The sequence below is a fragment of the Sciurus carolinensis genome, chromosome 3, assembly GCF_902686445.1.
Source record: "Sciurus carolinensis chromosome 3, mSciCar1.2, whole genome shotgun sequence".
In the NCBI taxonomy this organism is placed as follows: Eukaryota; Metazoa; Chordata; class Mammalia; order Rodentia; family Sciuridae; genus Sciurus; species Sciurus carolinensis.
This window is the reverse complement of record NC_062215.1, coordinates 153227147-153242312: the sequence shown is the minus strand read 5'-3', so window position 1 is coordinate 153242312 and position 15166 is coordinate 153227147.

Below are 15166 nucleotides of genomic sequence, written 5' to 3'. Positions count from 1 at the left end.
ACTAGGAGCTGGAAATTGAACAGATGTTTGTACACCCACGTTCATGGTAGTATTATTCAAATTAGCTTAAAGCAGGAAGCAAGTCAAGTGTCCAACTACACACCAACGAATGAGACACCAGACTAGAACCTGGGAGCTGCATGAGGATTGCTTTGGGAGCTTTGCTAAAATACAAACTCCAGGACCCACATCAAGATTCTAATTCAAAATGTCTAGGGCTGGGGCTTGGGTTGTGGCTTAGTGGTAGAGCACTTGCCTGGCATGTGTGAGGCCCTGGGTTCGATCCTCAGCACCACATAAAATAAAAGAAATGTTGTGTCCACTGAAAACAAAAAAATATTTTAAAAAAAATGGTTAGGGTGGGGCCTGAAAATCTTATATTCCCCAGATAATTCTGATGTTCACATCAATTTGAAGGCTGCTGTTCTGCAATTTCACCGTGTCAGAGTTAGAAGCAAAAGAGTGATTATCTATTTTTTGTTTATAATTGACTCGATCTTAAAAGTACCAATCTTATATAATTAAATGTAGATTTTGGGATATTATTTTATAAAATACTATAATGATATTTAAGAAAGTCCAAAATTGATAAAATCAAAGACTGAACTTTGGTTTTAGCTATCTTTTTTTTTTAAACTGCCTGATGTGACTCTTTTAAGACGATGTTTTTAGACATAGTTTCTCAACTTCTGTGAATTTTGTGTTAAATTTCTTAGAATTCCATGAAATATTTCCTATCAGAGAAATGTCATTTCACATTTTGTCTTGGCCAACACTGCCATTCTAGAAATATCTGGTTCTTTGCTCATGGGCACATCACAGCTTGTTTTGAAAGTCAGCTTCCACCTGAGATAATCAGTGCCTTTTCTGTGAAAGCATTACATAGTAATGATATGCCATTTGCATTTACAGATCCATTCATTAACAACTTTATGAATTTACATTATCAATCAATATCTTCCCGGAGCCACGAAGTTTTTTAAGTTAGCTGTTAAATCAAGAACTTAGAATATCTACCAGCTTTTCTTGACAACTGGTGACACCAGGTACAGTGGAAACATTGAATTGAAACCTAAAGACTTGGTGGGCTGGACTGTGTGCCACCCAGCTCTCCTTTGAGGCCTAGTATGATCAATCCTCCATATCCATGGAGTCAACCAATCATGAATTGAAAATATTTAGGAAAAAATTGTACTGTTGCTATTATTCCCTAAACAATACAGCATGATGACAATTTTCCTAGCATTAATGCTGTATTATTATAAAAAATCTAGAGATGATTCAAAGTATACAGGAGGATTGTGTAGGTTATATGCAACTGCTATATCATTTTATATAAGGGACTTGATCATCACAGAATTTGATATGGGAAGAGGGGGGGTCCTAGAAACAATCCCCTGTGGATACCAAAGGACAATGGTAATCAGTCCCTCAGCTGAATGAAAATGCCCTCAGCCATGAGGCTATGCCTCCTCCCTGGGGGGAAGCGGAGAAGTCCACATATAATGACTGACAGACCCAACCCCCTTTGCATCAATCTGCACATCTCTGAAGGTCCACCCCAGCTTTAGAGTTTCCAGGCGAAGGCTACATCACAGTTCAACTTCTCTCTGCTAATCCTGCTTTCCTCACTCCCAAGAGCAAGCCATAATAAATCATCTGCAACAGAATCTCCATTTCAGAGTCTGTTACCAAGGAAACCAGACCTGCATCATCTCTACTCTCAACTGGAGATGTGATTATAGAAAAGTCACTTAATCACAGCTCCCTCTGTAATTGAAGAAATTTTACTAGGCTTGGAGCCACCAGAAATTTCCAGTGCCATGCCAAACAATATCCTGCAGAGGCAGAGACCTGTCCTTATGCCTCACCTGCTATGGCCAAGTTCATAGATTTCCCAATTGATCTGTTTAGATGACAAGGAGGGAGAATTCTATATCACTATCAGATTCATCATTTCCAAAGAAACCTCGAGCATTTTGCTTAATAGGAAATTTCCTGAGATGGGGATAGCGAGGGGTAATCAGCTAATATTCCCAGGGCCTCCCCAATTTCAGCACTGAAAACCCAAGAGGCCCCTCAGTTCCAGAAAAACCTGGATGATTGGCAACCATAGTATGGTTTCCTGTGTCTCCTTATCCCTTGGGTTTGCACAACTAGTTATTAGCCTAGGAACTCTGGTTTCCTGCCCTGTTCACGAGGCAGTACACAGCTCCCAACCCACAAGACTAGGTCAGGTCTCCTGCTGGACACCTCCATAGCCCTCTCTATTTTTTCCTTTGTAAGACTTAGCAAACTGTAATTATCACACAATTATTGGTTTAATTGTTTTGTTCTCAGCTGTTCTCAACTGGAATGCAAGTGTTAAATAAAATTATGTTCCTGTGCATGGTTGTATCCTTGGTGCTTAGCAGGGGGTCTAGGATACAAGCAATGAAAAATAAAGACTTGTTGAATGAGTGAAAAAGGGAAGAAAAGAAGCATAATGTGGGAACAATGGAGAGGATGAAAGACTAAGACGAAGGTCAAATGCAGGTTAGTCAGGGCCAAGTAGATAAATAAGGAGTGGAGGACTCTGGAAGTATTTGACCTTGTGCCATGTTTCCATTTTCATGTACATCACTGTGGTGCTGAATTATTTTTAAGCTTTTCATTAATTCTGACACCCAGATTTGACACATTCATAATCTTTTGTAAGATCAATCACTCTGTGCCTGGTGTATAGTAAACCCTCAATTTTTTTTAAGTGTTGTTTAAATGAATGCAATATGTCACCACATCAGGGAATTTCACATAAGTTCCCTAACAAGGGAATTTTAAATGCTTAGGATCATAGCACTTTACCCCAGCAGAGATTTGATCAAAACTTTGCTTTATTCTGTATATCAGAGCACCACGTACTACATCCTGGTTCCCTTAACGTAGTGATACCTACAACTTTTTTTTTCTCACTGACTAGTGCTAATGAATAAAGCAAGTCCCTTTGTATCACAAGAGGACACACTGAAATTCTCTTTTTGCATATCCTCACCATTCTGAAAACCTTTTTAGTATAACTCTCCACCCACATAACAACTTTTTCATCTTGTTGTTGCTTAAACTGAAAGTGGTCTAAATTGAAATGTGCTGGAAAAAAAAAATAGCACTTCTGTGTTCTGTGAAGCTACTTATCAATAAATGTTACCCATTTTTAACAACTCATGGAAACAGGATTCATATTGACAACACTATCTTTTCAGATTCTGGTATAACGATAATTAATTTGGGATGTGAAAATGCACTTTCTCCTTCTGAGGTACCAGTATTGATTTCTACCTTTTTCTCTATTCTTATAAGTAACTTTTATCCTTGAACCACCTAGAGCTCTCTAGAAAATGAACAGCCTCATTTATCAAGCTGGAAGATTTTCTTTTATCTCATCAAATCTATTTCACACCAACTACAAAATATTTCTAAAATTTCATTGATGAGTCTATTCTTTAGCTTATAATATAAACCATATGAGCCAAATGATGTAAATAAACAATCAGGCTAGATGATAAATAGATAATTGGCAGATTAAGCAGTTCAAAGCCTGTTTGTCTATGGCTAACATAATGCAAAACTGCAACGTTTGCAGCTCGCTACCTCTCAGGGCTTCCTGACTAAGGCTTAGAGCTCTGAGGAACATCGGATGTGGGGGGAAAGATGCTGGAAAGCTTCCAAGCATGCCCAGTGCACCACTGGGATCTAGGAGGCTTTTTCAAGAGATACATGAGATAAAAAATTACTAAAATTACTAAAACTGTAGTAATTAACATTATCCCCCCCAATATATTAACATTCCTACTGATAACACAAAGCTAGAGTGAATAAAACAGTTGGTACTTAAACACATACTATAACAGTGACACCCAACTGTGCTAGTGGTCATTATGTTCTTTACCCAAATCTACCTGTGGGGGAAGGGAAACAATCTCACTTAATAAAGCCCTTGATGAAGCACTAAAAATTATTAATCTTGTTCAATCTGGACTGTTGGATACCTTTGGTTTGCTTGTTTTATTTTGGGTTTGTTTTGTTGCTGTTGTTTTGGTTTGGTTTGTCTGCTTTTTTTTTTTGCGATGCTAGGAATGAAACCCAGGTACTTAGAACATAGTAGGCAAGTGCTCTACCACTGAGCTACATCCCCAGCACCTCTCCCACTTTTTTTTTTTTTTTTTTTTTTTCTTGAAGGAGGTACTCACCAAGTTGCCCAGGCTGTCTTGAACTTGTGATCCTCCTGCCTTAGCCTCCTGAGCAGCTTTGGATGACAGGTGTGTACCCCCACGCCTAGCAGATACATGTTTTTTAAATATTCCGTAAGATGAAATGGAAAGTACTGCATGCATGAAGAACTTCTACTACATACTTAAAACAGCCTTCTCGAGGAAGCACATCTGTGCAGCTGATTTCCAAAATGAACAAGCTCCTTTTTCATGTGAAACAATTTTATTTGAAAGAACGTAAAAGGTTTCTCTGTAGATATTGGTAGTAACCTAAACAAATGTGATTTTTTTACATTGTATGATGAAATGTGTCAATATTTGGAAGATCTGCAAAACCACTGAACCCATCTAATGACCAATGTATTATGTTACAAAATTATTCACAAGTAAAAGAGTCATTCAAAGTGCAAGATTCATAGATGGATTTTAATACATAACAAAGTCATTGGTATGATTTTAGATTCCACACTGCAACTAACCATTAAGAAACTATTCCTTGTCAAGTTCATATGTAATTTCAAAGAACAAAATCCATAATTACTTGACATGGCTACTGAAATACTCCTCATCCATTTCAAATATCTCTCTGATGCCAGATTTTCTTCATAATTCAATCAAAACTACATAGAACAACAGATTGAATGAGGAAAGATAAGATAATGCAACTGTCTTCTATTAAATAAAACACTAAAAAATCTGAAAAACATGTAACACAGAGTCACTCCTCTCAGTGATTTTTTGTTCTTGAAAATATAGCTGTATTTCATTAAAATGTGCTATTTAGATTTACACATAATGGGACTACCATTGCTATTTTAATTGAATTAAGTAAAAATTTTAAGCACAGTTCTAATTTCTAATACAATAAGTATGGGTCAGTATTATCCATAGAAACAAAAGTTATTTGAGAGCTGAATAATTTTTAAGAGTATGAAGTCCAAAAAGCTTGAGAAACATTATTCAAGATGCTAACATGCTTATTTTGCCTAAGCCAGTTTTAGTTCATTTTTCATTACTTATAACTAAAGATAGAGACTCTATAGGAGGAAAGGAAAGGAGCTGAGTTCCAACATTGGGGTCATACCAATGCATATATTTAAAAAATCAGCTTCAATATTCAGAGCAAAGAATAAGAATTCAATGACTACAGGAAAATGGGAGCCAAAGGTTGACCGTGATAATTTAATAATCTTCCTTACTCACCCCCACTTAAGGATCTGTAGAAATATTCAGGGCACTTTGGGTTTTTAACAGATTTGTAATTGTGACTTATTCAAAATATTAAGAGGAAGGATGATTTGTATTCACACCTGGCTAACACTGATCTGAATAAAATAAATTTTCCCTACAGAAATCTTATTTCAAGAAGTTTGTACACTAAGATGTACAAATGCTCAACAGGTATCTGAAAAATGCTTATCACTACTAATTAGCAGGGAAATGCAAACCAAAAACACAATTGATTTCATCTCACCCCAATAAAAATGGCCATTAATCAAAAAGGCAATAAAGTGCATGTTTGTAACCCCACCTTCTTGAGAGATTGAGGCAGAAGAATCACAAGTTCCAAGACCAGCCTCAGAAACTTAGCAAGACTCTGTCTCAAAAATATAAAAAGCACTGGGGATATAGCTCAGTGTTCCTGGGATTGAATCCAGGGATGGTTCAATACCCAATACAATACACACACACACACACACACACACACACACACACACAGTAGCAAGTGCAGATGTGAAGAAAAGGAAACTCTTAATCCCATTGGTGGGAATGTAAACTAGTACAAAGCCATTACAGGAAATGGTATGGAGGTTCCTCAAAAAATTAAAAATAGAACTAACCTATGGTCCAGCAATTTCACTACTGGATATATATTCAAAGGAAATAAAATAGGTATGCCAAAGAAATATCCCATGTTCACTACAGAACTATTTATAATGCAGAGGAAACAACCAAAGCATCAACTGATGAGTGAATAAAGACAATGTGGTATATATAAACCATGAAATACTATTCAGCTACAAAAAAACAAAGAATGACATTCTGTCATTTGCAACAACATGAGTGAAACCATAGATCATTATGAAATCATCCAGGAATAGAAGAACAAGCACCACATGATCTCACTCATATATGAAATCTTAAATAGGTGATCTCATAGAAGCTGAGAGCAAAATGGTATCACCAAAGCCTATGAGAGTTGCGGGGAGGGAGGAATGGGACAGGTTCATGATGGAAGGGTAGGTACTAAGTTACAGTTAAAAAGGAATCAGAAGTCCTAGTGCGCTATTTAACACACTAGGGTAACAACAGATAACAACTATGCACTGTATGTATCTCAAAAAGCTAAAACGGTCTTGAGTTCACTCTAAAGAAATTAGAAACCAGATGCAGTGGTGCACAATGGAGGTCGAGGCAAGAGGATTACAAGTTCAAAGTCAGCCTGGGCAACTCAGAGACACCCTGTCTCAAATTTTTAAAAAATGGCTGGGGATGTAGATCAGTGGTAGAGCACCCTGTGTTCAATCCCCACCACTGCAAGGGGCAACAAAAGAAGAAATTACAGATTTTTGAGTAGATATGTTTAACCTAATTTAACACACTGTGTATGTGTGTGTGTGTGTGTGTGTGTGTGCGCGCGTGTATGGTGGGGGTGTGCTCAGAGTCAAACCCAGGGTCTTGTGCATACTAGGTAAGCACTCTACCACTGAGCTACAACCCCCAGTCCTGTTTAACTCAATCTAAACATTACACAATGTGTAAATGTATTGAGATATCACATAGTACCCAATTAATATGTATAATTTATGCTTTTATGTATCTTTTAAAAATAAATATTTTTAGATTTTTAAAGAAATTATACCAAATGTCAGTCACTTATGAATTATAAATAAAGTAGCATATCCATAAATGTAATATTATTGTACCATAAGAAGGAATGAAGTATTGATTCATACTACAACATGGATGAACCTTGACAACATTATGCTTAGTGAAAGAAGCCACATGATCCCATGTATGTGAAAGTGTCACTCTGACAAAGCCATAGAGACATAAAATAGATTAGTGATTGCGAGGAAATGGGGTGAGGGAGAATGGGGAGTGACAAAAGGTATGAGGGTTTTTTAGGGAACGATGAAATGTTTTGGAATTAAATAGTGGTAATGGTTTTTACAATCATTGTGGCTATATCAAAAATCACCTAATCATATACTTAAAAGGGTGAAATTCATGATAAATGAATTAGATCTCAATTTAAAAACTGTATCAGCCAGGTATGTTCACCCCAGTTAGTTGAGAGGCTGAGGCAGGAAGATCATGAGTTCAAGGCCAGCCTGGGAAACAGAAAGATCCCATGTCAAAAATTAATAAACCAATTATATAAGACAGTTAATGCCATCTCAGTGTTCTTAACCTACTCATGCCTGATAACACCCATTTTCTATGTAAGGCAATTAACGTAGGTTCTAAAGACTAAGAGGTAGACATATCCTCACAGAAAGAATTTACCAAACAGCATAAAGATGTGCAATTAGCTGGGCACAGTGGCACATGCTTATAATCCCAGCTACTCAGAAGACTGAGGCAGAAGGATCACAAATTCAAGGTCAGCCTAGGTAACATAGTAAGACCCTGTCTCAATTTTTTAAAGAGGGCTAGGGAGGCAGTTCAGTGATAAAGCACCCTTGGGTTTAATTCCCAGTACCGGGGGCGGGGGGAGGGGAATAAAGATATACAATTAGCTGACAACTCTCCAGCTACAGAACCTTCAGGATAAGCCACATCATTTGAGCTGAAGCCACTGTCTTCCTGGGCAGCCCAAAGCCAAAGACTGAGTGCAGCAGGTACACAAGGAGCTAGTCACTTGCTCGTTGGGACCACTCATCCAGTCTTTATACCAGAGCCCCCTCATTGGCTGAGATTTAGTTCTTCCTACCTTATCTAGCTTCCTTTTCTTTCTCCTTACCTGCCCATTTTTTTCTTCTGTTTCACAGAGTTACTCCTATGAATCTGCATTGCCAACTTGAGCTTGGCATCTTTGACCCAGAGGATCCAAACTCAATCCATTGATACTGGGAGGGTCCAAGGTGGCAGGTAGCAAGAGGAATTTGGGAGATTAGGTTACTCACTCCCCAGCTGGAAAGGATGACCCCAGGCACCAGCAGCACATGTGGAGGCCTATTTGCTAAACTTTTGTCAGTGATGTCTCGGAAGAGTACTCTGCAGAGGCAACTTCTCTGGCCAGCATGATAATTCAGATGTTTGAGAGTGAACAACACAAACTAGGACAGTGGAATTGGCTGGTTATTATTGATCAATGCCATACAAAGGTAAAATGGGAAACTGAAGGCAGTTGACAAACATTTAAAAAACAAACACAAGAGCCAAAGGACCTCTCTGGCAGCTTAAAAGAGGACTTTATCTCTTTTTTTATATCTTAATTTTTTAATTTGTTCTAATTAGTTATACATGACAGTAGAATGCATTTATGCATTTTGATAAATCATACATAAATGGAGTATAATTTCCCATTTTTCTGATTGTACATATTGTAGGATCACATCGGTTATGCAGTTATATAAGTATTTTCTCTCTCTTTTTTTTTTTTTTATTGTAGTGAGAAAACAGACAGCTGTGGAGCACGTTCAGGGTTGCCCAACTTCAGAGACTACTGAATACTCAGTCAAGGCAAGTCTGTTACAAAGATCAAGGCTCTGGTAAGAAATTATGGAACACTGACACATGGGACAGGGATGGACCCTCAAAGTCTAAGGCTCTTAGAGGGAGAGAGGGGACTTTGGTCACCTACTCCTTTTTAAGGCCCTATTTCGAGAAAGCATTTCCCCTAAGCAAAAAGATGCTGCTAAGCCTATGGCCACAAGACAACTGATTTCCCCCTTAGAGGTTACCTCCACTTTTCACCTGGCTGCCTGAACAATAGTTAGTGTCAAATCCCAGTGTAACACAACTAGGAACAGACTGGATGTAGGGGAAGAGAGATTATATCCTGAAGGAGCTGTAAGGATTAGCCAAAGTCAGGGAATTGAATTTCAAGTACACTAGATCAACTCCTTTACTTGCATGAGTCTACTCACTTAGAGACACTCAGAACACAGGATTTAACAAGGACCCCAAAAGACAGGATAAATTCAGTGGTAGGATGGCTTTAAAATCTTGAAGAAAATGACAGCCTATGCTATGCGAAGTTGAAACACACGCGAGGCAGGGGGAAAAACAATTAGAAGGCTCAAGGAACTGTGCATGTTAGGATGCATAAATTACGTGGGGTTAGAAGATCAATTAGAGGATTGTGCTCCACCAGAGAACCTAGAGAACATCCTACTTACAGAAGACCATCAGAAATGCAATGGTGAGGGGACACCAACATCACTGAGGAATTCAGTGTTGGTCCTCCTTTACAGGTCAGGACTAACAGGAGAGGCAAGCAGAGACAGTGACTCATTCATAGAAACACTAATGAGTCCCTGAAGTAGTGGAGGTCAGTAGTACATAACTGTCCAGCAGAATTCCCTCATAACTCAGAAAGTTAAGACCAGACGATTGTAAGTTCAAGGCCAGCCTTGGCATCTTAGCAAGACCCTGTCTCAAAATAAAAAATAAAAAGGGCTGGGGAATATAGTTCAGTGATAAGCTGAACTATATAGAACATATATACAGTTCATAACCACAAAAATAAATAAAGTTGTTTTTTAAAGTCCCTCACAAGAAGAATGGAGGAACATTGGGTTGTATAGAGGGAAATGAGGGGAGGGTGGGGGTAGGGGGAAGAAAAGATGGTGAAATGAGACAGCCATCATTACCCTATGTACATGTATGACTACATGAATGGTGTGAATCTACATCATGTACAACCATAGAAACGAAAAGTTGTACCCCATTTGTGTACAATGAATCAAAATGCATCTGCCATCATGTATAACTAAATAGAACAAACAATTAAAAAAAAATTTAAAGTCCCTTGCAGGATGGAGAGGGCATGTCTGAGTACAAGTCTAAGTGCACATGCAAGCTATATGAGGAGACAGTCCAGATTTCTTTTTCAATGCCCTCCTTGAGCTTATACCTACTATTCACACAGAGTCCCATATGACCTTCTGAAGCAAGAGGAGAAAGCCTCAACTTGGCTTACAAATGGTTGCCTCTACATTTAAGTGAAAGCTGAAAATAAATGGAGACTGCATTGCAGTCCCATTAAGGGAAAACCCTAAAAGTCAGAGAGAGAGAAAACCATTACAAAGGCAAGAGCTTTGGCTGGTACATTTTATCTTGGCTTTGTGGAGAAAGAGAAGTGGCCCAAGGTGAGAATATATACAGAATCATTATACGATGACCTCCTATGCTGGTCAAGGGTCTAGAAGGAACTTTCTGGGAGACTGGTATAAGGAGTTATGGAGTAGAGGGAAGTGGATGAACACACGGGAAATGGACATGAAGTGTTAAATTTCTGTATCACACATTAATGCCAACTAGAAAGCATCTACCACAGAGGCAATAAACAACCAAGGAGATTAAATGGCTCAGCCAGTTGACATTAGCAAGCCTTCATTTGTCATGTAAAGACCAGAAAAATGGGCATACAAACTGAGTATTCACCATGGTAGAAATGGAGGCAACTGTGCCCACAGCAGAATGAACTTCTACTTCACCTGCCAAAGAGAGACCAAAATCGATCCCAGGGTATAGTACTATTCCTTGAGAAGAACAATCATATAATGTCAAGATGGTTACATTGGACCCTTTATGTCAAGGATGGGCCAGTGATTTATTCTTTCAGGAATAGACATTTATTTCAAGTAAGAGCTTGTCTTTCCCACCTATGGTTTTCCTGCCAGCACCACAATCTAGAGTGGCTAACTGGCAGTCATGAAATCACATAAAACACAGCATCCAATCTCAGCAAAGGAAGTTCATAAGCCTATGATCATGGTATTCTCTTTTATTCTACACAATATCAACCAAAAAGCAACCAAGGCAAAATGGCCTGCCAAAACACAAGCTTAGAGGAAATACTCTGTGATGAACCCTGGAGAAGTTGCTCCCCATATGTGTATGGAGAAGTAGATAGATCTGTATGGTACAAGGAGAGGACTATGGTAACTACAGAGGTGCACCTCTTCAATCTCCCATGAAGATGAACTTGCTATTAGCAGCCAGGAGTGCAGTTAACTTAGTCTCCAGCTGCAGCACCTTTGGGATCCACTAAGTATTTGGGTTGAGCCCATGATCTGAACATTGCTACATTGGGGACCAAGTCTTCAACACAGGAGTCTCTTGGGAACATTCCAGACCCAAACCATAACACTCTGCCAAGACTCAGATTAGCCTTTGCCTCATGGTCTATGAGGATATGTGCAAGGTTACCAGTGTACTAGAGTGGAGTCATACCACTAAGGGCCTCACATGAATTCTACTTTATGAATCTGATGTAAAAAAATTTTTGGAGTCATGTATGTGGCTCACTTGCAAAGGGTAAGAGGAGACCATTTGCTTAACCAACCATACTCAGTAGAGGGAACCAGGGAGGTCAAGAATTCCTGGCCTACAGATCATCTGCTCGTTAGCCTGCAAACAGTATGTTAACCAAACCAACTTAATTAGTACTCTTTCCCACCTCCAAAATAAGGAAATTGATATATGGAGTCTAGGAATAATGATGCCTACTAATATTATCCTAGAGTGATTGTGAACACTAATTTAATTAATAAATATTAATCTAGTATAGTGCCTGAGATGAGGCAGATGTTCATAAAATTCCTTTCATTATTTTGTTTGAAATTTCCTTATCCAACATACATTTTTTAAAAAAATTACTATCAAATATAAAGCCAGATGTTGGATAGTGATGAGTAAAGTAGACAAGGTTCATACTCATGAAGTCTCCATATTAGTGGTGAAGATGGACACATGAGAAATAATAGTCACCAATTATGCCAAATGCTAACAAGGAAAATCATTTATTACACTAGATATAATGAAAAAATGTACTGTACTTATATAATTAGTGCACCTTTGAAGAGCACAAGTAGTAATGAGGACAAGCTGCATTAATTTTACAGAAAAATAGATCAAAAGACTTTTTGACTCTGGGATATGTATTTTTTCTTTTTATTTATTGATATTCCCTGGTGAAATGTCCTTATACTCTAATTCTTTAGACATGGTTTTCTTGTTTTAATACATTCACCATATTAATATTTACATATTACATATATATTATATATGCATAGTAGCTGGTTTAAAGTCTTTGTCTAGTAAATCCAACGTTTAGCTCCCTCGGGGACATTTTCTATCAACTGTCTCTTGTTTTCCTGTGTGTGTTTATACTTTCCTGTTTTTTTCAGAATTTATTAAAAGTAGTGTATTTTAAATAATAGAATGGTACATCTCTGGAAGCCAGATTTAACCCACCCTCAGGGGTATTATTGTTCCTGTTTTGTTGTTGCTGCTGTTTGAACCAATTCTGGAAAGTCTTTATTCCCCATACTGTACAACCGCTGAATTCTGTACAACCACCTAATTCTCTGTTCATTTAACTTAGTGGTCAGCTAACAGAGATATCCTTGAATGCCTTAAATCAATAAACTTTCTATTATTTGTTGAGGAGCCCTGTATAGATATGTATTAGGACATGCCCTCAACAGCCGTAGGTTCACTTCTTGCTTGTTCATGGCCTTTAGTCAGTCAGGAGTGAGATGCTGGGGCCCTCGAGTTCTCTTGAGCATGCTCTCAACCTTACAAGCGTACATTTGTGCAGACTTTTAGATACCCAGAAATACATCAGAGCTTTTCAAAGTCCCTGTGGACAGATTTACCTCTAATGTTTTTGCCAGGCTCTTGTTTGTCTCATCCATGATCTAGCTGGAAGCAGCTGTGATATTAAACAAACGCCACCAAAAAAAAAAAAAAAAAAAAAAAAAAAAAAAAGGCAGAAGCATAGGATTTTCAGTAGAGTTAATTCCACCTAAGGATTTTTTTTTTTTTTTTAAAGACAATTCTCCTCAAATGGGGCTTTTCCAGGAAGCTGTAAGGCAGGTCAAGTTTCAGTGCTCTGGGGATAGAGCTTTTTTGTTTTTTTGTTTTTTTGGGTTTTTTTTGGCAGGAGCCCTAAAGTCTACTGCCTCTGGTGGCTGAATGGCCACTGGTTTTCACAGAACTGGGATTTCAAAATTGCGGGTTTTCAAGGTTATAGTGCAGGTGGCCAATGCAGCAAGAGCAACACAAAATGCCACAAAGTCCATTGTTCTGAGATTCAGCAATTTTCCTCTAATAAACACTCCTCAGATTATTATCTAGAAGAGGTTATTCAAGTTTGGTTAATTCCTAGAGTTCTAAAATGTCGTTTTCAACCATTGTTGCCAGTTCTTGATTTTATGGAGACGTAGACTGACAGAGGTCCCCATCCTATCATTCTGGAGGCCTTAGCCTTTTTGAGAATACATTAGGCATAAGATAATGTTTAAGACTAATTTAGTGGCCCCAGGAATGGAGACAACCAATGTGGGAGAAATTTTCTTTTTTACAACTTTATTGGGGTAGTTTACATACCACAAAACTTACCCATTTTAAATGTAGTTTATTGAGGCTTAGTATTTTAATAATTACATTTTATGGGGTACAAAGTGTTATTTTGATTCCATATATACACTGTGGAATGATTAAGCTAAGTGGCATATCCATCACCTTTAATATTCATTCTTTTTGAATGAGAACATTTAAAATTATCTTTTAGCTATTTTGAAATATGCAAGTGACCTTGCTGTGTGACAGAACACCAGAATTTATTCCTAATTGTGCCTTTTACCTGTTGATCGGTCTCCCCTTTCCCTTCCAATCAGGTCAAAGGAAGTATGATTGTACTCTCTTGAGTTCAAGTTTAGATTCCACATATGGTGAGATCATGAGGTGATTTGTCTCTCTGTGCCTGCCTTATTTCATGTAATGTAATGTTCTCTACATTTGTGCATGTCACAAATGACAGATCTCCCGGTTTGTTTTCTAGCTGCACAGTATTCCATTGTGTACATAGGCCATAATTTAAAATGCATTTGTCTGTTGAGGGACTCAGGCTGTTTCAATGTAGAAAAAGTTTTAAGTAAATATTCAATGTAACTTTGTGCTAGGATATGGTGCCACAAAGACAGAAACGATGCCGAGCCTACCATTACTCTTCCTGACTGGACTGCATTGTGTTCATTGGGAGCATGAGGCAGTTCCTTTTCAGAATCAACTCTGCCTAAGGAACAGGCTCTCTTCATTTTACTAAGAATGGCACTGTCAATGCCTACACTTATCATGCACTGCCATCTCAAGCAAATATTCGTCAAATTGATTTCCAGTTTCACTGTGGTTCAGAAGGAATACAAATTACTTTGGCATAGAAATGTTCAGCCCTAAGAGTACTATATAATACAAATCCAAGACAAGAGTTACATATTGAAGATTATATCTGAATAGTTTTCTCATCAGACAGGGCCTGAGGAAGGAAATCAGCCTTCCATGATCATTACACAGAATAATTTTAACTCATAGAATCTATACTAGAAATATTTTAAGCATGTAGCTATTATATAGAGCGATCTGTTGCTATAACACAACTGCACTTTAGAAGGAATTTTTGCCCATAGTTTCACTCACTATCACAAGTGAAACAAGATACTTTATATCTGAAAAGGATGTAAAAAAATGAATTTAACTATTCCAGGGCTGGAGGGATAGTTCAGTGGTAGAGTGCTTGCCTAGCTTGAGAGAGACCCTGGCTTCAATCCCAACTCTGCAAAAAAAAAAAAAAAATCAAATGAAAGAATATAGCCAATTCCAGGGGTTTAAATTGACATATAACTTAAACCACGTAATTTAGAAATAGCATAGTCAACAGTATCTGAGAAGTTAGTCATCCT